The 25,365-nt window shown below is 38.1% G+C and overlaps 1 long non-coding RNA gene across 1 annotated transcript in view; it reads right to left on the bottom strand.

The window, feature by feature from the left end:
• The window catches only part of LOC110403325, a 17,240-nt gene continuing 5,239 nt past the window's right edge, over window positions 13,365–25,365 (bottom strand). The window contains exon 3 of the long non-coding RNA XR_002441621.1: window positions 13,365–13,546. This is a non-coding gene — a long non-coding RNA (uncharacterized LOC110403325). The remainder of the gene's footprint in view (window positions 13,547–25,365) is intronic.

Consider the following 25,365-nt stretch of genomic DNA (forward strand, 5'->3'; position numbering starts at 1 on the left):
TCAGGAAAATCTTCATGCTGTCAGCCTGGGATGCTGCAATACTACAGCTGTCCACTGTGCCTGGCCCTGTGCTCTGCTACCTGCACCACATAGCCCAAGCAGTGAACTGGATCTTACTGGGAAGTACTGGGCAGTCCAACAGTGGATAATTTCCAGCCCCTCTGCCTAATTGCAACGTGTTGTGGATTTTAAGAAGAGCATCTGTCACACTGACTCTAGAGAAAAGGAGGGAAGTAATCTGCAAACTCTCGTAAGCTGAGGCAGGTAAGCCACAGGGTACCATCACCAGCCTAGAGCTAAAGGCAAAGATCATGTGAAAGCCATAGTAGTTTTGGACTTGGATTAGACATTTGGCATGAAATACACTCTACCTCAGTCATCCTCCAGCATCAGGTATTTCAAATACACTGATTCTGCCTCCTCACATTTTTGCTGTTTGTTATTTTAAATGTTGCTTATGACACTTAAGATAGTGAATCCCATGCTGATTTTTCACTGATATCTACCAGATACTGTACACAGTGTCAGATCCACAAGCCTTGACAGACCCCTCCATACCAAGTCAGTTTGCACATGTTTGGTGTGGTATGTAAGATGTATTCCTTGTTCTATTCGTTATGCAAGACAAGTTCTGAAAGGCAGTCAGAATTCCTGGATACATTCATGACTATGAGGGAAATCCTCCAAGTCACAGAAGACAGACAGTAGAAATCAAGCACTTTCATCACTGTTCTGTCTTCAAAAATCTCCTCTGCTATATTTTACAGCACTTCGTTTTTCTTCCATTTTCTCTACACTGCAACTCCGTAGAACATGATAGCTGGTATTTTCTTTCCCTGGTCTTCTCCACTAATCACTATTTCTTTCTAGGAAGTACAATATTCAAAATTCTAGTATTTGTTTCATATTTATAGGCTTTTGTTTTTTTCAGCATACGCCCAAATAAAGAATCTAACAATATAAATGACACTTGCATCCTCATTTTTGCATTCACTTCATGCAGAATATATTCATACTCACGGCACACTTACTAAAGCACAATATCCCTTTAAATCACTTGGAACATAATATCTTTAAAGGGCTGATTAAGTAGTTGCCCCTATCAATGTAACTACTGCCTGCTAAGTGTGCTGTTAAATCAGCAGCTCATCAAATGGCCCGATGTTAGGATGTAACAAGTTTCTGATGGAGTTGTGCTCCTTCAAAGAACACGTGTTTTTTTCATCACCCTCTTAGTCACCTAATTTGACTGAGATCTAAGATCCTAATGCATCAATCTTGTTAATTCTCTTGCCAGTACATAAGAAACTGAAGCAATAAACCACAACCTGTTTGTAGTGGTGCTAACATTATTATGTAGTACATCAGCAGACAGGAGCAGTGCTTTTCCATTAAATTTCAGCCAATACAACAAGCCTGTAGCTCTTGGGAGTGTCTGTCTTGTCTTTTTTCTTTTCTTCTTCTTTCTAAACCACTGATGACTCTCCTGTAGCACCGACCCTATATCCACTCTACTCACTGTTGGGTTTTGTGTGGTACAACACTGACATACATCTCTCTATTGCACTTCATCTTTGCTTGATGTTGTCATTTCTGTATTGCAAATGTTAAGGCTACAATTAAAGCCAGCAGGTGATATTCTACAAAACTGTTAAAAAATGTACAGCGGGGTTAAAAAATATTTTTCCTTTAGTATGACTCCTCTGTAAGGCTGAACTCTTTCTGTTTAAACATAAAAAAAGAATTATCTGAGGCAAATAGCATCTATTTCAAAATGTCAGCTGTGAAGCTGAAGTTTGGCAAAGTTGTATATACAGCTATAAATATAACACAGAATATGATAACATGCAGTGTTGAGAAACTGTAAGCATCACTGATAACAGCTCACCCTTGACAAGCTGGCTTTATCAAAAAAAAAGAAGTTAGATTTCAAAAATGGACACAAAAGAAAATGTAAGCGAAGTGTCCCATAAAAGCCTCAATGAAAAGTAGATGGAATGAAAACCATAAGACAAGATTTTAATGGCAGTTTTGTCTGAATAAAGGCTACAACATTCATGCCCTTGGGAGTCATGGTCATGCTGGTGCATGGGAAAGGGAGAGAGGGAGTTCTTCTGGAGGTTCCCCCCGCCCCTTACATTTGGGGCAAACTCTGAGTTGTTTCTTCCTTTCTGCTGCCTGGTTTTCCCATCCTTAATTATAGTGCTTTGTTTCCTCCCAGAAAAAAATAACAACAACAACAACAACAAAACACCCTTCTGCATTTGCCAGAACATGCGTATTCCCCATTGGTGGTTGTTAGAGATACCCTACTAGTATATAACTTTCCATGCGAGGGCTGCCATGGTAACACAATTTACTGTATACTGGGGTTAATATGTGCATAGACACAGAATAATGTGCAGACACACAAATTACTGCTTCCCTATGGACTTCTTCTTCTGGCACTGATTTTGTTGCTGTTGTTGGACACATGCTTTATACATTAAAGACAGAAAAGGCCTCTCTGCATTTGTTCTTATATGCTGAATACTAGGATACATAACAGAAATGTGTTTTTTACACTTGGAAGGGGAAGAGGTTGCAAAATCATGAATGCATTTATGCTCATGAAAATGCTACGTGTAAGTGAAATAAAAGATGAACTGATCTCCAGGAATTTTTACAAATGGCAAACAATCAGCCAATTGTTTGTTAGAGGTCCAGCCCACATGCAATGGTAAAAGGTTCTTTATTCTAAAAAAGGAAAATATCATTTTGAAAAATAAATGAATGAGGCAAAATAAAAGCTTTGCAAGATAGCAATGGGATTTCCTGTTCTGCAGCTGTGTGCTATTACCAGCTATAGTATATCACTCAAAAGCTGCTTTTAAAGGGGTAACTGTCAGCCTACGGGGATTAAGATTGAGAATTTGCAATTCATCATCTTTATTTGGAAGTCTGGTAGCTTGCCTGCCCAAATTAAATATTTTCTCTATCACAAGTATACTTTTCAATTAGTTAGAAACATGGACTGCATTTGATTTCAATAAACAAATTACAAACTCTTGAATCTTTATTAATTTAAATTCAGTCTTGCAAAACACATGGCACTCTGAGATATCTTAATATAATTATGCCAACCTACTTTTCCGATTGTCAGAGGCTCAAACATTAACTCAATTGCTTCAAATACAGCATACTTTACGTGGGCTGTCACTATCGAGCTCCTTTAGGCTTTTGCCACAGAAATTTTGCAAAGTGTGACATTTAACACAGAATTAGGCCCAAGTTTCTACCTTCTCTCTCTCTCTCTCTCAGGTCTCTGACCTTCTGGCTCAGCTGTTCCCACTGCAAGCCTGGCTCATGCGTTCCACACACAACAATTCAGCTCACTTTTTCAAAGGCAGGCAGGTGTGTTTATGCATCCATATATGTTTTGCAGGTGACATGTCCTGGACTCTACAGACTTGGTTCCGTCATACTATGTACCACACGTGTATGGAGAACGTGCTTCCTGAAATGGCTTGAGGGCATACAGGAAGCAGCAGGGTCCTTGATTTAATTCAGTACCACTTTTCTAAGATGGCATTTGACATTAATTGGTGAGTAGAGCAGTTAATAACAAAAATTAATACAGCGCAAACCTCTTCTCAACTAACTGCCCATTTTATGAAGTGTGAGATGGGGGATACACTAGCCTATGAATCTGAAAATCTGCTTTTGCCAAGTTTCCACTGACTTAACAAGGGCCTAGTGAAATTACCAAGGCTGCAAGACAACATACCATGTGTTACCATGTGTCATTATGATCTCTTGCATACAAGCTACTCATGGATGCTTATGAGCTAGCCAGGGATGGATGTTGAGTGTCAGCCCAAGGCATGCTAATTCATGTTCAGAGTCATACTGGCAACTGCTACCTGGTTTTCATGGTAGAAAGAGTCTCAAAAGCATAAATAACTTTTGCTTCCAGTGGGATTTAGCATTTCTGGAAACATCACCCGTACTTTCTACTTCTTGGCCATAGAAGCCTCCTTCTAACCCTGTGGCCAGACAATAGCTCCTACAAATTCCTGCATGAAGCTCTTTGCTAGCTCTAATCACTGCCAGCCCCAAGTTACCCAGGAGATCACGGGCCCCTGTGTTTTCAGTACTGGATTCTCCATTAAAGCCATGAACAGTAATGGTTTGAACTCCAGTTAATGAAACATAACTGCACAAGTGGAGGTATTCAGCTATCAGCACAACGGAGAGTAGAAATAAATCCAGATAAAACGAGTAAGTGCTACACTGCAGTGCTTCCTTGGACATTAAATGATTAAACCAGTGAGGACTAACTGCATGTAAAACTGTTCTTCCTTCAGTGAAGGAAAGTGTGCTGAGAGGAAATCTCCTTCAGTAACCATAAACACAGAGTAAAAGCACACATAGGATGCCATATATTATTCACCAGATATAATCGCTTCCTTTCCAAAATGGACAAACAGGCAAAAGTCATTATCATAGAATCATGGGATGGCTTAGGTTGGAAGGGACCTTAAGGCCCACCCAGCCTCAACACCCTGCCCCCGCCCAGGTCAGGGCCCAGGGCCCACCCAGCCCAGCCTTGGGAACTTGCAGGGATGGGCACCCCCAGATCTGGCAAGCAGTGCCAGGGCCTCACCACCCTCTGAGTGAAACTTTTTCTCCTAATATCTAATCTAAATCTTCCCTCTTGTAGCTTAAAGCCTAAAAAAGCTGCACTCCCAGGTGACGCTACCATTGCTCTTCAGTGATTGGCCATGTGGGTGTGGCCCTGCCGGTTTGTAGGTTGGGTGTATTAGAACATTGTTAACATAGAACACATAGCAGAAGCAGTCTTATCATTGGTCTCCAAAAACTAGGTATAAATTAGCCTTCATAAATATTTAACCATGCTTTTGAAACTTACACAAGAAAAAAGCAGAATATTTTCAATTTTTGCTTACATGCAACATGATGCAATACTCATCTTCAAACACAGAAAAGTAACAACTTCAGATACAGTTTCATGAAATAACAACCGCCTCCTAAAACAAATTAGAGGCCAAACCAACAAACTGGCAGATCTGTCCAAAATAAACCATATTTACGTGTGCAACAATTGGTTGCTAATCGTTAATCTAGTTGAAGTTCTGTAACTGCTACAGAAGAGGCAGGTCCATTCCTCTTCCTTTTCAGTGCTGTTGAAAAATAATATGGTTACTTGACTCCATGGATCACAAACAAAATGTATCAGATCGTGTGTGTCTTCTATGCTTTATTACATAGAAAAAACCATGCTTGAGTGCTTTTCAAACAAAGAAGACTCAGATTATGATGGAAAGTTCTGGAGTGAAATCCTTAATTGGCATAATCTGACACTCACTAGAGTTTCTGGAGAAATTCCCCACTGGTCTTGCTTAGCAGAGACTGAAATCATCTTTTGTCCACGTTTTGTCACCTTCTCTCCAAGCCTCCCCAAGGTACAGTAGAGGCCATACATGGAGTCTGGTCCCAGTCCTTCTAGTAGCCTCATTAGAAGCTGGACAAAATTAATCAATTTATATTTTTTAACCCAATTTGTGTTTTTTAATTAATTCATTTTTTTTCCACTTAGTGGAGTTTTTCAAAAATCTTTCTAGTAGTTTCAGATTTATGAAATACTGCACTAAGAATGAAAGAATGCTTCTCAGGACACCTCTGCTACGTATAGTGCCTAACCTGCAGGCACGCTGTTGTGTAGTTCTTTTACGAACTGAAACAAATGCACTGAACACATTTCAAACTATACATGATTATTCATTTTTCCCTTTCTCCAAGTTCATAAAGTTCTTCCTAAAATGACACTCCATCATCTTATACCTGTAAAAGAAGAGCTTTCCTCTGCAAAGCCATGATCCAAGAAACTATTAAACTTCAGGATAGCTTTGGTGCCTTTCAGTTCAAGGTTAGGAAGTGATATGTATAGTGCCTGAGTTTTCATAGTGACGTATGTTATCTCAGAGAGATAACTGAAAGCAACAATTTCTGCAGTTATGAAGCCTAATAATAGAGAAATGCTTTCACAAAACAGGCAAGAAACTTTAAAAAAAAAATCAAATTCAAAAATGAAGAAACTCATTAAAACCAGGACCGGTTCCTGGAGGGAAAAATGAAAAAAGCACACTGTCTGTACTGTGTGAGTATTGTACATGTTCATCCAATTTTTGAGTGCTATAAAAAATGGTTTAAATCTAATGTGCAGGTTACATTTCCAAGCCATGTTTCAAAAAAGGTCTTTTCCTGATGGGAAAATCATGATACAGTTTAAGTGTTGCCATTTCAGAAAGCAGAAATGTTACACAGTGTGAAATTATCTGACTGTGGGAGAGATGAATATGCTATTTACTATGATAAGTACTAGTTATGTCCAGTCATTCAGAATTTACTCTTTAATGTGTGCAAGGGGAATGCAAGCTACCTAGGCTGCAATTAAATGCAGCTTAGGCTACTGAAGTGATGAAGAAATAGTAAGAGAATCATAGAAAAAATCTTACAAGTGAGCTACAAGAGGGGCAAAAAAGATCTTAACTGCAGAAGCGTATCTTCTGGTAGGCATAACAAAGTAGATCAGGAAGAACAGATACATTATGGACCACAGGTTCTATATGGAAGAGGGAATGAGTTAAACACCAGCAAATGAGCAGGTCAATATTTTGCTAAGAATGAATTGGTTTTGATTGCTGCCCTCATCCCAGGTTTAGCTGCCCCTTCCCACAGAACATGGAGCACTCTGCTTACGTGCTTTAGTAGATGAAGTTAAATGGAACAAAAATAGACCAATCCTGCTATTTTTATTTACTTTAATTCTCAAGCAAGCATTATTATTTTGTTGATTATAAACCAAACCCACATTTTTTTCTAGGACTTCTGAGAAGAGGCCAAAACACAGTTTTAGGTGGAAACTATAAATAACTTTTCTCAAGTAAAATTTTACTCACTTTATCAGGAAAATTAAATGCTTCATATTGGAATTCTGTTCAGAAGAGGACCCCAGCTGGATACCATTCATGTCCATACTCCCCTGTGTAAACTTTGAAGGTTGTCAGGAAAGTATGAAAGAATCAATAGAAAATAGGATCTGCACAGAGTATGCCAATGGAAAACATAACCAGTGCAGTGATGATACCTGACTCTAGAAGCCGACCACTCATTCACAAAAGGGAAAACAAGCACATTTACTGACAGCACCAAAATAAATTTTACAATAAATTCCACTTAAAAGTGTCAACAATTCCAGAAGTCATAAGAAATGAAAAATTCAAATTTCTGTTTAAATATGCACGTTTGCAAACTTACCCACACATATAGCCAGTGATCCTCCAGATTCTCACTCTTTTTTTCAGAGAGGCACAAGACATATCAAGCCAAGAAAAATAAGCTTGCCTGTGATTTCTCACTCTGCTACATGGGTAGAAAATCCTCAGAACCTGAATGAATAGCATAGCTGCAAATTTCTGCTATGGTATGATCAGTCTGAATCTAGCCAGATACATTTTTTGAAGTCATTAATTTTAATGACAATTGCTGAATTAATTTTAACTGTTTGCAAAAGAATACTCTCTAGAGATTCAAAAATAATCTAAAAGCAGGTGATGGAATAGTAAAGGCTTATATTCCTTTTATGTTATCTGAGCTACAAGGGTAGAGGGCTAAAGTGAGAGTATATAAACTTAAACTTTAATATCTGTTAGTTTTACGTAATTCATAAAACTTTCCTGCCGTATTCCATCTCACTGATCATTAAATTGGTGATCTAAGAATAATAATTGCAATTATTATATGTGAACTTAGCATAGAGGTGAGAGCAGCATGCATTAAATTTGCATGTGAAAATTTATGCACAAATATTAGATTCCTGATTTGGTGTGCCTGGACTGATATGACGTGAAAATACTTCCTTTTTGACGTAAAGACATGGCACTGAACTTCAGAAAACTTACTTCCTAGTTGTGCTTGTCAGTACTAGCTAGAAACCATGCATCTCAACACCTCAACCCTTGAGAATAAAAACTGAAAATAAAGCCTCTGTATAAAACAGAAGATGTAGCCAGATAACAGGTAAAAATAAAGAAGAATAAAAGAATAAGGAAATAAAAAGATAAGTGATTAAAACACCAACAGAATGTAAAGCTTTTCCTTGGTCATTACTACTTTATGCAAACTGAAATCACCCAAGAATCGTATGGTCACTGATGATGAGAGGTTCAGTTTTCAAGCTGTATATAATACTGAAAATTTGGCTAGTAATTTTGCACCTTTGTGGTATAATTGCATATTTTCTCTTAAATTTTAATACAATTAATTAACATAAGAATAGCATATTTTAGGAATGGAAGAATTAATTTTTGCTTCTTTTCAATTTGGAAGAGAGATATTTCTGTATGAAATGGGATTTCTATTGAACATTCATGGAAAAATGCTGTCTACTTCACTCCTGGTTCAAGGAGAAAGTGATATTCTTAACAGATGATGCTCAGGTAAGAACTAGCATCAAAACTTTTATTACTTTTGCCTAAATAGTGAACTACATACAGCTTCAGTAGGCAATATTTTTTAACAAATTAAATGTGTTTAGAATAAATTATAAATATAACTTTCATTAGTTAACAGAGATTCCCAGAAACATCATCAACAGTGTTAAAAGAAACTTCATGAAGTTCTGTCACAAGATACAGCATCATGGTATAAAGAAAACAGAGATTAGTGTTTCATTACCAACAAAAATGTTGTTGAAACATAACTGATAAATGTGCCAAGGTTTGCACGTTAGAAATAGTCTTCTCATTTATTTATTTTGTATAGCTATATCTAATGGTTACAGTAAAGAAAAGTTGAGTGGCATTTCAAACAGTTAGGAAGAATCATTAGAAATAATAAGTTGTATTTGATACCAGTGAAAGCATTCAAGCTTAATTTGTAAAAGCACTTAAGAGATTGGATGATGATTAGAAAGAAAGCAAAATATATCAGTGTCTGGAAGCTGAATGCCTTGTAGATGGTCATTTTAGAAGCCCAAATCTTCCTCATAGTTGAGACGACAAGAGAAACAAATACTTAATGGTCATGAACTCATAAAACTGGGTGTAGGTCTGTAAATTCAACTGTTTAACTACCAAAGCTCACGAGGAAAAGAAAAAGGAATGTGTTTAAAAGGCTAGTGTTGGCTAAGTTCAATAGCACCTACCACAATGGACTCTTTCACTCTTAGCTACTTAGTTAGGTAAGGGAATTGGAAAACAGATGGTGAGAACTACTGTTCTGCTGCAGATTTCTCCTGTGATCCTCTTTTTCTCTACTTACTTCGCTGATTTATTTCTAGTGTATGTGCTGTTTTCCACTTACTTCTTCTGGTCCACTTTTTAAAATATATGAAGGTGAGAGAAGGAAGGAGGGCAGACAACGCTTATTTTGCAGTGGTTTATCAACAAAGACTTGCGATAGAATAGAATTACCAAAAAGGAATTGGGTTATAGCTTTTCACATATTTAAATTCACAGTCATGTTTCCACATCCCCTTATCAATTATGCCTAATGTTTGGTTTCTCAGGAAAACTCCCTTGTGCGCTCATGAATTTAAGGCCATTTTTGAAGATTTCAATGCCCACTGGAATATAGATACCATGGAAATTTTTGACTGTAAAGGAAGAGACTGGTAGTCTTCTCAGTCTCCTCAGGGTTACTTTGGAATTATGCACTGAAAATCACGTATATTTCCTCATATTTAAAAGATGCTTGAATTAGACTGACCTTTCCCCCAAAGACATCACGAGGTTAAGCACAGTAATGTTTACATTAAAAAAACTGTATCAGGCATCGAATGAAGTACTGAACTTTTCCTGCAAAACATTGCATTTCTACGATGACTAAAAAGCCTTGAAACCAAGAATAGTGTAGTAAGAATAATATTCTATCTGATAGTTGTGCTTATCATATAAAATTTCACAGGTAACTTATTCTTCTTTGATTAATATAACTCAAAAGGCCTATGTTTCAAATACTATTTCTAATTATCTCTGGTTTGTAAATGCAAGCACAAATAAAGTTGAGAGGAAATAGACAGCTGTTTAATGAATTGGATGGAAACACTGAACTGTAAACATGTTCAGAAATGGACATGGACATGTATTATTTCATGGTCATGTATAACAACTGGATTTTTTCAGATGTAGGATTTTCTTTTGCTTAGTAACGAACACTGCATAAACAGCTTGTTTTACTCACAGTAAGCAGAATACAAGATTAAAACAAATGAACAAACAAATAAAAAAACAAACAGAAAAAATGCTGTGAAAAACTGAGTTGAAGGAGATGATTTTTTTTTTAATTGACTGTAGTGGCTCTGTACAGGATGAGTACTCACCAGCAACACTTGCCATTCTTGTATATAGATTGAAATATCCTGTGCCCAAATTCGATGATACAAGAATAGCCAAAGTCAGGACAGAACAATCTACAGCTGGAAAGACAGAGAAACTACAGAAACTAATGACCCAATTACCAACTGATGTAAAACACAAAAGGATAGGCATGCAAAACTAGGCAGACTCTTGACTCTAATGTTATGGCACCATTTTGTAGTTGTCTGATCAGGCTTTAGAGAGTTGTATATGGACATACAAAAGATTTCACATTTTTACAGTCTGTTGATGTTTTCGGTTTAGAGACAAACCCTGAAACATGGCTCTAAGCTCTCTGTAAGAATACTGCTAAGCTAAAAGCATAGCATTGTGCTTTAACTCCTTTTAGAAAGAAGAATGGAATAGTGTGGAGAATTTTCCTTCAGTACACAATGCTTGATACAAGGAAGACTTTGCATAAAACATTTGCCCAGTTTTAAAATATTAGGAGAATAATGAAAAATAAAGTCCTCTTCTTACACAATTTTCCCTGCCTAAGTCTTTAGAAGACCATCATAGCTGCGATTCCACCAAAACATTTTAAAAAATTATTGTTTTTTTCTGTAATTGGTACATATGTTCATATTTAATGTGTTCTTTAATGTGAAGATATTTCTGAAAGGATCTGCAATCTGTAACATTCTGTGCAACTACTGGATTGTCTGGGTTTAGCCATGCATTGACATCATCATACTCATTTTTCAGCATGTAGTAAAGAAAAAAACAGATATATGAAGCAAAGATTTAAGGAAATGCCAGGCAGTCATCATCGCAGATACAAAAGTGAGATATGCCATATGAGGGTCCTACCAACTGAGCGCTAGAGCAACAGGCACATAATTTACAATTTGGAGCACATAGGTTGCTCTGAAAAAAATACCTCTGATTTATATCCATGAAAACTACAACAGATACAAAGAGAACGATAACACTATTTGATAGAGATAATTCTCAGCTACAAAATACTATTTTTCAACACGGTCACCACCATTAGTCGATTTGCTCAGATGGGCTGGTCAAGATGCTATTCATTTCATGGTGTGACAGCTATGCATGGTAGTCTGGAATGTAGCTTGTCTTTCTTGTTGCTGTCACCACTGCAGAAACACACCATCCACCCCTCACTGTGATCACATCCACTGTTTGGTCTTCATAAATGTTCAGCAAGAATCAATGAATGTCAGTGGGTGTCATTTTTTCTGCATGGAGGAATTCAATTCCACACCGTTGCTTCATACACACTTCCATGTCAGATGCAATTTTGTCAGACTGCCCCTCTGCTGCTATCTGTCACATGGCAACAAAATGTGATGGAATCTTGGTGGGAAGGTTCAGCCTCTATTGCCAAAAAATTAACATCAGCCTCTGATGTCGTGGGCCAACATCATAAAATAGAGGCATTACTTTTAGAGCAGCCCTCAAATCTTTCAGTTCTAAGGCAGAACTAAAGCCTTTGTTCTTCTGTTACTCCAACAAGTTTTACATCAACAAAACTGCATCTGTTTCTTAATTACCTGTGCTTTTTTTTTTTTTTTTCCAGAACAAGATCAGGCCCCAAAATGCATAGGTGGGTTAAACAATGCACGGCAGAAAAGAATGCTGAAACAGCCAACACCTCCAAAACTATCTTTGAATACTAAACAATGCACAGCAGAAACCAGAATATTCTGTGTTGTCTTTAATCACCCAGTACCACTTTTTAAAATTTAAATTCATGCCTTTGAGTCAGACTTTGTTGCCAAAAGCAACAGGTCTTAACAGATACAGTGTGAAACCTATTGTTTAGAACTGGCACTAGCTGTTCTTCCTCCCTCTGTAGCAGTAGGGAGGTTTTCCAGGTATGTGGGAGGCAAGATCCTCAGAGCCATTATATTGCTTGTTCTCTGCATGAGCTCCTTCATTAAATAATCTTTTAATGCAACATTAATAGTAATTGCAAGATTACAGTTCAAAATATTTGATAACATCACACTATGCTGTTGAAAAGCAACCGATCTCTTCTCTAAAGCTGGCTGTGGGGGGCTAGCCTACTGTGAAACATGACCAATCCCTTGAACTGAAAGCACTGTAGCTCTTTCTGTTATTTCCATTCCAGGTCTGGATATCTTACAGGTGGTACAAGCTGGCAACGGAGAGTGGGAGAAAGGAAAATAACCAGTTAATATGTTTTTTTTTACTATGAAGTTTACAGAGGACATAAACATGGGATTTTTTAGTGATTCACAAAGTAGAGAACTGTTGATCACTTACAGGGGATGATATTTATGGACCAGTACTTGCAAACATAACCTTTGCTGTCTCTTGAATTCATCTGTGAGTACTGCAGAAAAGTAAGGTTATTCAACTTTAACTTTTTTGAGCAATCTGCTTCTTCTACCATATTCTTCACATTTTATATGATGTTGATTCTAAATTTGAATCTTGGTAGTAATATTAGTAACAATAACAGTGACTTACCTGTAGAACTAACTAGTCTGGATCACAGTTGAAATTCTACTAGTTCATTTGTTATTATTTTTGATGTATAATAATTCCTTAACATTAGACTCCTACATGTTCTTAACTTGAAATAATCAAAGTCTGCATCAAGGAGCACATCAAGACAGAAGAATCCAGGAGGCACACCAATAAATCTGTCTTCCACTTGCACAAAGGTGTTCACAGGATGTCTTGCAAGAACCTCAAAGCAGCTCAGGGTAAACTAATACTGAAAAAGAGCCTGAAGTAAAAGACCAGGTATGGCTGATACCATTAGAACCGATGAACTGCTCATGAATCACCAGAAAGCCAGGCTGAAGACTACCATATATCATCCCAATAAATTCAGTAGCATTCAGATATTCCACAAAAACATTTTCTAAATGGGCTTAATTCAGTACAACTAATTCTGCATAAATAATTATTATTTGAACGTAATTACCATAACTTGAATAATCTTTTAAGAGCAGCTTTATTTTGGATTGAGGTAACAAAACTCCTAAATGCAGCAGGCAAAAGTAAGGACAAGATCTCTCCAAAGACCATGGAACATGGTCCTTCTTGGACATCATTGCCTTCCTGGACATCATTGCATTCCTGGTCTTCATTGCTGCCTCTGATTTTTGTAAGGAGTTCAGTCTCAAATTCTGGAAGGTAGGAGAAAAAATAAAAAGACTTCAGAGAGGTCTTTTCACAACAAAGACTTTCTGATCACTTTCAGAGGATGAAGCTGCTATTTTGTGGCTAACATAGCCAACCACTTCAGTGTAGTAGGCTTTTATAGTGATAGCTGAACTCCATTTTTGCTGTCTGCTTCCCTATCTTAAAGAAAAAACATTTACAAAACTGGTATATCCCCTGTTTCCAGAAAGGTGAGATTTGGTTGCATAGCCAGATGGTCTTTGTATATACTAACATCCATGGTTAGCATAAAGAAAAATGCCATCTGTAACGTGTGAATATACAAATAGGGATGATAGGGCTGTGAATGACTGTCATGGTTTTATGATTTTTGGTTATTGGTATTCCACATCATAACATCATGTAGTGTATGTACCTGGTTCTCAGAAGAGAAGGACTACTACATTCCCCAGGGGACTTTGCTCCTCTGTTACCATTTCCTGTCAGAGGGAAAGATAAAAACTCACAGATCACAAGACCTTGTTCTCTTTCCACCCGTCTCTTGTCCTGGCAGCATCTCGCTCCCGAGCTGTCTTATTGTCGGTAGTAGAGTAAGGCCTACCTTGATTTTTGGACATTCTCTCGCATTGTATTGGATTTATGAGCTTAAATTGTAATTATATTGTATTATAGTGTGTTGTTTCGCATTCTGATATCTTATTTAGTAAATTAGTTTGTTTCTCCTCAGATTGTTGCCACTGTTTTTGCTGTCAGGCCCATCTCCTTACCCTTTTTTTTTTTTCCTTTTCCCTTTCCTGGGGCGTGGGTACATGGGTTCCCCGCCCCATTCGTCATGGAACCGGGCCAAACGCCCTTAAACTGTTGACAATGGCATTTTCAGCTAAATGTTTTTTTAGAATTGGAAGGAATGTGCAGAAAGCAAGAGCATGGATGTAAGTTCAGCATGGAGTCACTAATCAAAGCTGAATCAGTACAAACTGATCTATGAATTTAGAGGAAGCCCCATTAGCATCAGGAATTTGCCAGTATGGAACAGATTTGTTAACTGTAGGACAGAGGCTAAAAAGGAGCCTAGCAGAAGGGCAGCAAACACAAGCTGCAGGGATATGAATTTCATCCTCAGACCCACGTTGGAGACTAACTCTGGTCAGCATCATCACAGAAGTGCTTCATCACTCAGCTTTGGAACAAGTGACCTATCACACTCCCTTACCTATTGTTGACAGTTGACCATAAATTTTTCCATGCCTAATTCACATTCTACGAGGCCCTAAGCAAAGAAATAGTATGCATGGGATGCATGGACAAATAAATAAACATTGTATGGCAGGTAGAGACATTCCAACATCTGACTTTCTGAGTTGAAGGCAAAACCAAGAAAGAAGTCTTCTCACTATCACTGATAACAAAATTTCTATGGAATGACATAAATAATAAAATTGAAAGAAATATATCAAAAATGAACAATAAGATTAATCTCAAAGCAAATAAAATCAAATCTGAAGGAGATAACCACTCATATCCCAGGGAACTTGTAATAGTAGTGTTTTCTGAAGGACTTATTAGTTAGAAATTCAGAAAAAAAAAAGTAAAATATTTTATAATTTATATGGTGTATACATACCGCTGAGTACGAGGAAATCTTTCTGCATGAAAAGCCAGCAAGTGGCACCTCATTAAACAGGACCTAGACTTAATCTAACTTGGAACAGATAAAAAAGAAAGGATTCATATGAAGCTATCTTGCCTGGGGGTTTAATCTCAAAGCTTTTGAGTATAATGAATGAATTAAGTAGGGCAAGTGATTAACAACAAAGAAGCAATCACATAATAAAAACAGAAACAGTACTGAATTTAGAGCAATGTTTCCATTGTTTATGGACAAGACCCTGCTGCGCTATTTTTATTGTTTTAACTCTTAAAGAATAAATAAGTGAACCATATGACTGCATATTCTCCAGGTTCAGATGGAAAGATGTTGGAAAAGGCCATGAACAGAATACTTAATGGTGCATAAATAATGGACTATTTGGATATCAATATACATATCATTATGAGAATAAAATTCAGTCTATAGAACTCACCAACATTTTAAAACATATTTCTCTTAATGATGCAAATGTGGAATAAATACCATCAAAATTATGATGCTTGAACCACAGCTGATTTGCTTATCAGCTTTTTTTTTTATCAGCTATTAGGCCCCATCTGGAGTACTGTGTCCAGGCCTGGGGCCCCCAGCACAAGAAGGACGTGGAACTCTTGGAAAGAGTTCAGAGGAGGGCGACCAAGATGATCAGAGGGCTGGAGCACCTCTCCTATGAGGAAAGGTTGAGGGAACTGGGCTTGTTTAGTTTGGAGAAGAGAAGGCTCTGGGGAGACCTCATTGTGGCCTTCCAATACTTGAAGGGAGCGTATAAACAGCAGGGGGAACGATTGTTTGTGAGGGTAGATAGTGATAGGAGAAGGGGGAATGGTTTTAAGTTGAGACAGGGGAGATTTAGGTTAGATATTAGGAGGAAGTTTTTCACTCAGAGGGTGGTGACGCACTGGAACAGGTTGCCCAGGGAGGTTGTGGATGCCCCATCCCTGGAGGCGTTCAAGGCCAGACTGGATGTGGCTCTGGGCAGCCTGGTCTAGTGGTTGGCGGCCCTGCACTTAGCAGGGGGGTTGAGACTTGATGATCTTTGAGGTCCTTTTCAACCCAGGCCATTCTATGATTCTATGATTCTATTATCAGCTAAAGTATCATGAGGCATAGTTAGAAAACCATGTCAGCACATGATAGGTACTCAGTGCCTGGGCCTCCAGCTGTCCCCTCTTGCTGCCAGTAGGGGCTGCCTAGGCAGGCAGGAGTTCTTGGCTGAGCTAGGAAGCACACTGACAGAACATGGGGCTTTGTCTGGACTTGTGCTTCTACTGTTGGCATAACTCAAATAAAGCTGACGGCCAGTTACAGCAAGCCAATTCCTATCAGGGTAATCATGAGATGTAGACAGGTACAAAGCTGTGCCTCCTTACCCATAACTACTCCCTAAGGAAAATTATGAAACATATTATCTAGACTGCTCTTCTTTAGACAGTTACTTGCACTGCATTTTTCACCCCCACTGTAAGATTAGTTAAATTATTTATTCAGGACTGTGTAATGTTAAATCACAACTTTTCCTTTAGGGAGAACCTGAGGGAAACCCAATAAAAAGTGGTGAAGCAACTCAGGGCCAGCAACAACACTCAGGAAATATCTTTCTGGCGTAGCAAGCTCCCAGATTAGCCTATGTGACACGAAGGACAAATATCTTATAGACTACCACAGAAACAGATAATTGCTCCCAAATAAGCTTGGCAGCACTGAGCACTTTGCCACCAGTCTTTCACTAAACAGTGCCCAGTTTCTTGAGGTAAGAGGATTTAATAGCACTTTCTGGGTCATCGGTCCTTCTCATAGTGTGAGTTGAGCAGTATAATCTGTTTTCATTTCACACACAGCAATAGACCATGTAAAACAGGTCGCATGGTGGCCAGCAGATTGAGCTTTGTGATCTCTTAATTGCCTAAGTGAAACCTGTGGACAGATAAGGTAGCAACCAACTAGTGTATTTTCTTCTACTAAATGAATGTACTGGTGCAAAAAGTGCTTCATGGTCTAAGAGGTATAAAATGAATTTCACATAATCCTTCTCTCATGGCCTTACATTATAATTCTAGTGTATACTGAAGTATGTCTAACAGAGGGATATAAACACAAGCAGTTTGAAAGTTGAGATTTCAAGACAGAGATCACTAGAGAAAAGCCCAGGTTTTCTCAAGGCCCTTGATTGGCTCATAAATTTTACTTTCTATTCACTAAAGCTTTCAGGAAAAAGAAAGAGAGGATAAAGGCTGTAATTGATGGTACAATGCTCACAAGCCTCGACAGATGTGATCCCTCGTAATGAAGCATGTGGGCTTAATTTGGCATTACTTACTACCAGGAGGATCTTCTGCAGGGTATCTTTCTAAATCTATGTTTGGTTGGCACCTGTGCCTTGTTGAAACTGGCATAGCACCTTCTGAATGGGCATAATGCCATTTTAGCAGATGGGTATGAAAGCAGATAGGATGCCACAGATCCAGTATGGCATTTGCAGCAAACTTAAAGTAGCAGGGCTGGGGTCTCATCACAGGAGAGCTGAGGAGGGATGACACATCCAGAGACTGGCCAGTCTAATCCCCTGCTCAGAGCTGGAGAAGGCTGCCCATGGCCACGTCCAGGCAGGTTTCTATTATCTCTAAGGATGGAAACTCCACAAACTCTCTGAGCAATCTGTTCTGTGTTTGACCACCCTCACAATAGAAAAAAAAAAAAAAAAGTTATTTCTTATTTTTGAATGATTTTTTCTGTATTTTAGTTTGTACACATTGCACCTTGTTTTGTTACTGATCATCCCTGAAAAGATCCTGGCTCCATCTATCAGGTATTTTTGCACACTAACAAGATCTCCCGGATCCTCCTGTTCTCCAGGTTGAGCGGTCTCAGCTCTCTCAGCCTTCCCTCCTATGGCAGTGCTCCAAACCCTTAATCATCTTAATGGCCCTTTGCAACGCTCTCTCTAATATGCCCATATCTTTCTTACACAGGGAAGCTCAATGCAGGACACACAAATGTATCTTCACCAGAGGTGAGCAGATGGAAAGATTGCCTCCCTTTGAGATGCTAGCAATGCTTTCTTGTGCAGTCCGTGAGGCTGTTGGCCCTTGCCATGAGAGTGCATTTCTGGAATATCTCAAAGTAATGAATATGAAGGGCACATTCACACATTTCTTAGGTCCAAATTATCCCTGGAAATCTAAAACATATCCTCTGTGTTTGGGAGGTCATGGCTCTATCAAGTCAGGACGGGAGATGAAGGAAAGGAGAGCGACAAAGGCAGTCCACCTAGCACAAACCCCAGAAGGAAGTACCAATCATTGGCTGGAGATACCAGAATTTAACCTGCCTTCCAGCCAAATAGACTTAATATGAAATCCATGAGCTATGCCTGGAAATGGAAAAATGACCATCAGAAGATTCCTAAATGGTAGAACTGAAATCAGTGGATCACATATCCCTCAACAAAAATAACTTGGCTGATGTCAATTTACAACAGCTGACAGGTCCAGTACTTTGAAATAGCCTAATGTTTTCCTTTGGTCCTTAAGGCCTTAACTCATCAGCTGTCACATACAATGGTACCTCCCCGTAGTGCCAATAAAAGAAACATAGCTCACAGGGAAACAAAACACCTGATATGAATTAAATCTTACTTTGTTGGGAAGATGTACTGGTTTAGGGGTTTTTGCTTGTTTGTTCTTTTTTATTTAAATAAATTTTAAAATAAGAACAAATCTCCTCTTTTTATTTTAAACCTCTAAATCTATGGCCAGAATTGTTATGGCATGTATGCATTTGTATCAACTGAAAATAACTTCAATAAGCTAAGTAGAGTGGTGCAAGATATGGGCCCAGACCACTTATTCTGCTGATCAGCTGCTTGAATATAAGAAGAAAGAGAGCAAGCGAGCTCAGTTTTACTCTTTTTTTTTTTCCCCTCACACCAGTGATTGTTTTGCTAGGAGTGCAAGCATCTTCAGAAATAGAGATCACTGGAGCCCATAACTTTGTTTTATTTGTTTCTTTTTTTTCCTAGTTCTTGGTGCAAAGGATGCTCCTCTGACTGAAAGGTATCAGCTGAAAGGAAATAATTCATCCTGGATGACAAAATGGTTTGTAAATTGTTTCCTAATAAAACATTGCACCAAACTCACAAATTGCAGAGATTGAAGTGAACCTGTATGCGCAGTGATTTACATGATATTCATTGTGTTAAGGCTGAAAACATCATTAACATCTTTACTCTAAACCTAACAGATTTAGTCTAAGTGGCACTAATAAAATGTATTATTAGCAAATGAGGGTCAGTGGAAACCACGGCACACAGAATATGCAGAAAAATAACAGTTTGAGAAAAAAAAGATTAAATCTACTTTAAGCTGGCACAGCACAAGTGACTCATCAGAACATCATTCTGACAAATGAAATTTATGATATAACCAAAAGCATAGTCATCTATTATGCTCAGTATTAAAGCAAAACTGTACTTAAGGAAAGTGATGCAGAACAAAATTATATTAGCTTCTTGGATCACCTTTAATGATATAAAATTTAAAGTATGATGTTTCTGTGCTCATCTTGTCTTCTTAAAAATATTTTTAAACTGATTCACCTGCAAATTTTAAACCTGTATTTTGAATACAAAAAAATTCTAGCAAATAAAAATCCAATTACTGCCACTTATTTACAGCATGGTGATCTAATTCTGATGTCTTTGCCTTTGCATCTTATTTTGTTGTTTTTAGACCTGACCTGCAATGTTAATAATTCAAGAAAGATTGAGGCTCCAAGGCATTTTCTTGTGGTACTGCCTTGGTCTTTGCTATTGGATCCAAGACTTTCAGAATTTATAATAGGTTTTCAAGCCTCTCACCGTGCCACAAGGAAAAATATGACCCGTTCACCAATTAAAACACAGAAACACACCCAAAAGCACATGAATAGACAAGGAGATAAAGTCAAAGACAACATATGATTCTGTGAATACTAAGTTAAATATTCCGGAAGAAGTTCTTGAACAGCTTGGGAATCAAACCAAGGACTGCAGCATCTCAACACACAGCATAATTTCTTCCCCTGGACTTCTGTGAGCACCCCTACCCATCTTCCTGTTTAACTTCAATTTTTGTATTGCAAAGGCACATTTTGTAAGCTGCTGTGATTTCTTGCCATAAAAAAACACTTAAAACTACTTCCTATAAAGACCCCGTGTATGGGAACTGCTGAGTCACGGCCTGAACCACTGATTGAGCAGCTGGAGGAAAGACCCAGTCAGCCCTGGGAGCACAGGTGAAGGCAATTCACTGCGTGACAGGAGGGGCTGGGGCCTGGCTCCACCTCTCTTAGGCCTCATTGAAGGGCTGACTGCCACTGAGGAAGGATCTCTTTCTGGAGATCCCTCCTTGGTGGAAGCTTTTCCCTGTGAACCCAGAATCTTCTGATACGGGTGAACAATTTACTTCCCTTCCTTTGTAGCACCTTGCTATCATGCCAGTCCTTCCACCTCTTTTGTAACACCTTTTCCATTGTGTTGGTCCTTCTGATTGCTACACCCCTAAACTGTCCCCAGTAACATCCAACGATACCCTCAACAGCACATTTATCAAATGAAGATTTTTGTGCAGGTTTTCTGGATATACAAAGTTCTTCTAGCTAGTATATTGAATAAATGAACTTTCATCAAAACAAAGGACATTAAATGAGCCAGATTTTCCTCTACAGGTGAAGTAGTCAAAAGCTAGACGGCTGTTTTTCTCTCTGTCTGTATTAAATGTATTTATTCCACTCTTGCACTTCAGTAAACATTCTGTGTATTAATATTTACTTCTCAACACAGGCCTTAAGAAGGTTTGATTTTAATACCCAACAACATGAGCTTGCATTTCACACTCACGGAGAAAAGAACACAATGAAAACAGAATACGTAAGGAAGGCAATGCATAAACAGTCTACAAAAGGTACTATAAAACCAGAGGCTCAGTGGCATTTTGAAAATAGCAGATCTCCATTAGGGTAATCAATTTAAACTCAGTAATGATCGTATAAAATATGTTAATGTTAGTCTCTAACTATGTGTTTTATGCACCCTTTTGAATGTTATGAAATAGCTGGAAAATCAGTGAATTAAATCCACTATGAGAAAAATGTCTGCTCTTATGATACTTGGTAAAAATCAGGTGCTGGATGATGGCATGTTTGACTTCAGTATGGATAAGGCAGAGGTAATGATGGTTGGCAAATGAAAGTGTTTTGAAGAACTGGCAAGGTCAAAGTGTACTCACTTGCCTGAAAGCATCTGCTAATCCATGGTGAAATCACTCTATAATAAAATCTCAGGTTTTCACTCTTCCTTGCCCCTGGGTTTTATGTAGCAAAAAGAATCTATCAAGCACTGCTGTATGTTGTTTTTATCAACAGTTTCTCTTTTTTCCCTCTAATTCAACTTCTGTCCAGTTTACTTGATGCCATTTTTGTCTCACGTTGAATGTCTGACTATGGTTAAGTCCTACTGATAGGCTTTGGTAAGAATGGAGCAGTGCTGCATCCTTGGAGCAACACAATCTGCTGAACACCGTGCTACGCCTGAATTCCCTCCTCCCCGCTCCTGCACCCAGCAATGTAACTTCTGTAGTACTGTTCCCAACCAACAAATGAAAAACAGCAGGAATGTAATAAAAGTAAGCAGCTGTTCGGTCTCAGATTCCTGCTGCAAATACAGTTTGCAGTTCATACACAACCACATATAGGTTTGCTGTGGGAAGCTTCAGTGTCCAGGGAAGCCTTCTTCTGTTCTTTACACTCTCCCAAGTGCTGTTGTTCATTCGTCAACCTCCCTCTCAGTATTCCATCGATCTGCTGCTTAGATATGTATGCTTAGATTTGGTCAGGTCGACATCTTCAAGCAGTAAGTGGTCCCCTTCACCCGCTCCCTCTGGGTCCCTCACAGTCTCAGCACGCAATGCAGACTGTGCAGGGGCCACCACATCTTAGCAAGTATTTAATAATTATATATATATATATATGAATATATATATATAAAGTGAAGTATGCATGCCTCAAATAATTTTGACCTAGATAGAAGATGCTTTTGTTAAATTGCCACATCCATTACCAAGGAGAAAATGTCAAGTAGGCTATAGTACTCCATGGGTTTCTTTCATAAGCTTTGCTCTTAAAGGGAAACTTTTGAAACATTGTTCTCTCTCATCAAAGAAGATGAGAAAGAATAGGATTAGTGTGAAGAGACGGATTTCTTTGAATAGGGAAGATATAATTACACATTTTCTACGAAACATGTTGGAAAATGTAATATTGGATAGTGTGAGCAACCTAAAATTTTTCATTGTATTTTAATAGAGAGTTATCTTAAGATTTTTATGTTATATACAGTATACAGTTGTATCTATAGGCACTCCTCTCACATGAAAATAATTGAAAATAAATCAAAGAATAAACTCTTCCACCCTAACCACTAAAGAAGCATGATAAAGAAGGACAATATCAGGTTAGCTACAAATTTTCCATTTCATTGTTTCCTGAAAAATAAAGTTTTATAAGGAACATACTCCATACAAGCTGTGCAGAGCAAGCATCTCTTCCAAAAATGCACAGAGCAGTAGTAAAAATCAAACATAGACTCAGTGACATCTGTTGTGGCATTGTTATCAAATGCCATATTTTTTACACAAATCTCTAACAGTCACTACTTTTTTGTGTGGAAATATTAGCTCGTCTGCGGCATCTAAAAGTTGGCATACAAGGACTGACAGATGCTTTGGTTTTACCTCATCTTCAACTTACTTGGCTTCTCATTACACTAGCTACAGCTCAGCAAATTATTCCTCTGCTTTGGAAAGCCAACAAAATGCCATCTGTCTCTGCACGGTTATCAAAACTAATACTGTAGTTTAAAAAAACCTATGATCTGAAATCGTACCTGGCAACTATGTGGTGAGTTCAAGCATCCTGTTAGGTACTCATCTACATAAATTTCACTTAGTGGATATCTACCTGTCCTATCATGCTCTCAGCCTAAGGAACAGTCACTCTCTGAACTTTCTGGTGTAAAACTATTTCTCATGCCATTGATACTGACTGACACCAATTGTGGCTTAGAATGCAAAATGAGGTCATTTCTCACCAACAGATACACCAAGCTCACTATGATTAGAGTATGAGTAGCTTTTGTTTTTCTTATAAAAATGAGAGGCTGAATGTATGGAGGAGACAGATGGAAAGAGAAAGAGCACGAATACATCAGTATGGTTAAGCATGCAATCAGTTTGGTCCAACAGCTGCAAGGTGTGTCACTGAGCCTTTAGAGAAAACAAAACAAAAAGGTATGAAAAGGCCTGATGGTTCTACTTTCAATCTAACAGAGAAGAGGTAGGTATCCTCAGAGTATCTCTTCCTTTCTAAGTATCATAGAAAATTCCTTATAAACTAGTGAAGTGCAGCCTGTAATAAATAGCTCATACAGGTACAGGTAACTAAGCTTTATTTTCTATACTGCAGAAATTTTTAAATATCCAGCACCATAGCTAATGTTTGCCAAATACATTTTAAAGCTATAATTGAGGTGATGATCCTATGGGTCAGCAATGGAGAGCTGGTCAAAATCAAATAGACACTAATTTTTATTTACTTACTTACTTTATTTACTTTATTTAATTTTTATTTCACATTAAAATTACTACAGAATGGGCATCAGTTTCCCTCTACTGTCTGAGATGCATTCAGCTGAGAATTAATTCTTTCCAAAATTGAATAAACATAGTAATATTTAATATGAGAAAGGCTAACATCAAAATCTTCTATCCTTCATGGATTTTAATGCTGAAATTATTCCCGTTGTACACTGAAGTAATAAGGTTCCCTGTTGATACAAATGTGAGTTTATTTAAAGCAATTAAAGGTAGGAGGTCAACATTAAGATAAGGAAAAAATTTTAGATAAATGGCTTTTATTTTCCCTATAGAAATGCGTTCTTAAGTTTAACTTAAGTAAATCCACACCTACTCCTAAGTTTCTACCAGTTTTCCTTTAAATCCATTTAAGAAAATATTTGTGCAAAATACTGCTTTCCAAGCAGTTCTGGAAATGGTTACTAAATATTCCTTACAGGCATTCATTGTCTGTGCTCTAGTGAGCAGTCCTGTGGCATTTGCCTTGAGAGTGATGTTACTTTAAGTTGTGTTCCGCTAACCCTTTGAACTGTCACCATAATGTGGGACTAAGAAATCGTTATGTTCTGCTACAGTCTCTTTCTGCAGAAGAAGCAGTGTGCATTGCCTATCAGTTACATTCACACCTCATCTAAATGAGTAGAAAAGAACAGAAAGACAGAGAAAGCTCAGAGCTTCCTCTTTTCCTTCAAGGCTTCCTTTTTTCCTTCCATACAGCATTCTCCCTTGTGTTCTTGGCTACGCTGTATTATCATGAGCTCCTTGGGAAAAGACCTCTTCCACCTATCTACAAAGAAATCATTAAAAAACAGTAATGTCTTGGCTTCACTGTGTAGTTGGTTTCTCCTTGTATGTTCTTGCTCCCAGCAGTGTTAAGTCCATGTGTAACTCTTATTCACAGGAAATCCTTTTAGTCTTACAATAAGGTCTTTGTAGAGAGTCTTTGGTGTTATTCTTCTGTATTTGCAAGGACTCTTGAATACCAGGCTGTCTGGGACATGGTATCTGGGGGAATAACTAATATAGGCTAAACGTAAACTAATTTTTGGGAACAAAAGAAGCCTTCAAGTTATCTGCAAAGTTACAACAGGCTGTTTTTTCAATAAGAGTGAGTGATACTGACAATTCTTTTGCACTTAATGAGTTAGAGTAGGAGAGACTAAATAAACCTTCTAAATTATTTGACTGTTGAAAAAAATCCAATTTAAATCTTGTGGAAAGTAAGAGCTGTGGTTCAGCTGTAGAATCAGGGTGCATAAGCAAGGAAAATAAGCACTCTTTTAGTCCCAGATCCTAAACCAGAAAGAGTTTATTATATAAAATCCAAACACAGAAAATAAGAAAAAAAGAATATGCTAAGAGAAAAGGAAAGGAACAGGAAAAGAAAGTGAGGAGGAGGACGAGAGGAGAGGAGGACGAGAGGGGGATGAGAGGGGGAGGGGAAGGTGAGGGTGAGGGTGAGGGTGAGGGTGAGGGTGAGGGTGAGGGTGAGGGTGAGGGTGAGGGT

Source organism: Numida meleagris, chromosome 8 (genome assembly GCF_002078875.1).
Source record: "Numida meleagris isolate 19003 breed g44 Domestic line chromosome 8, NumMel1.0, whole genome shotgun sequence".
In the NCBI taxonomy this organism is placed as follows: Eukaryota; Metazoa; Chordata; class Aves; order Galliformes; family Numididae; genus Numida; species Numida meleagris.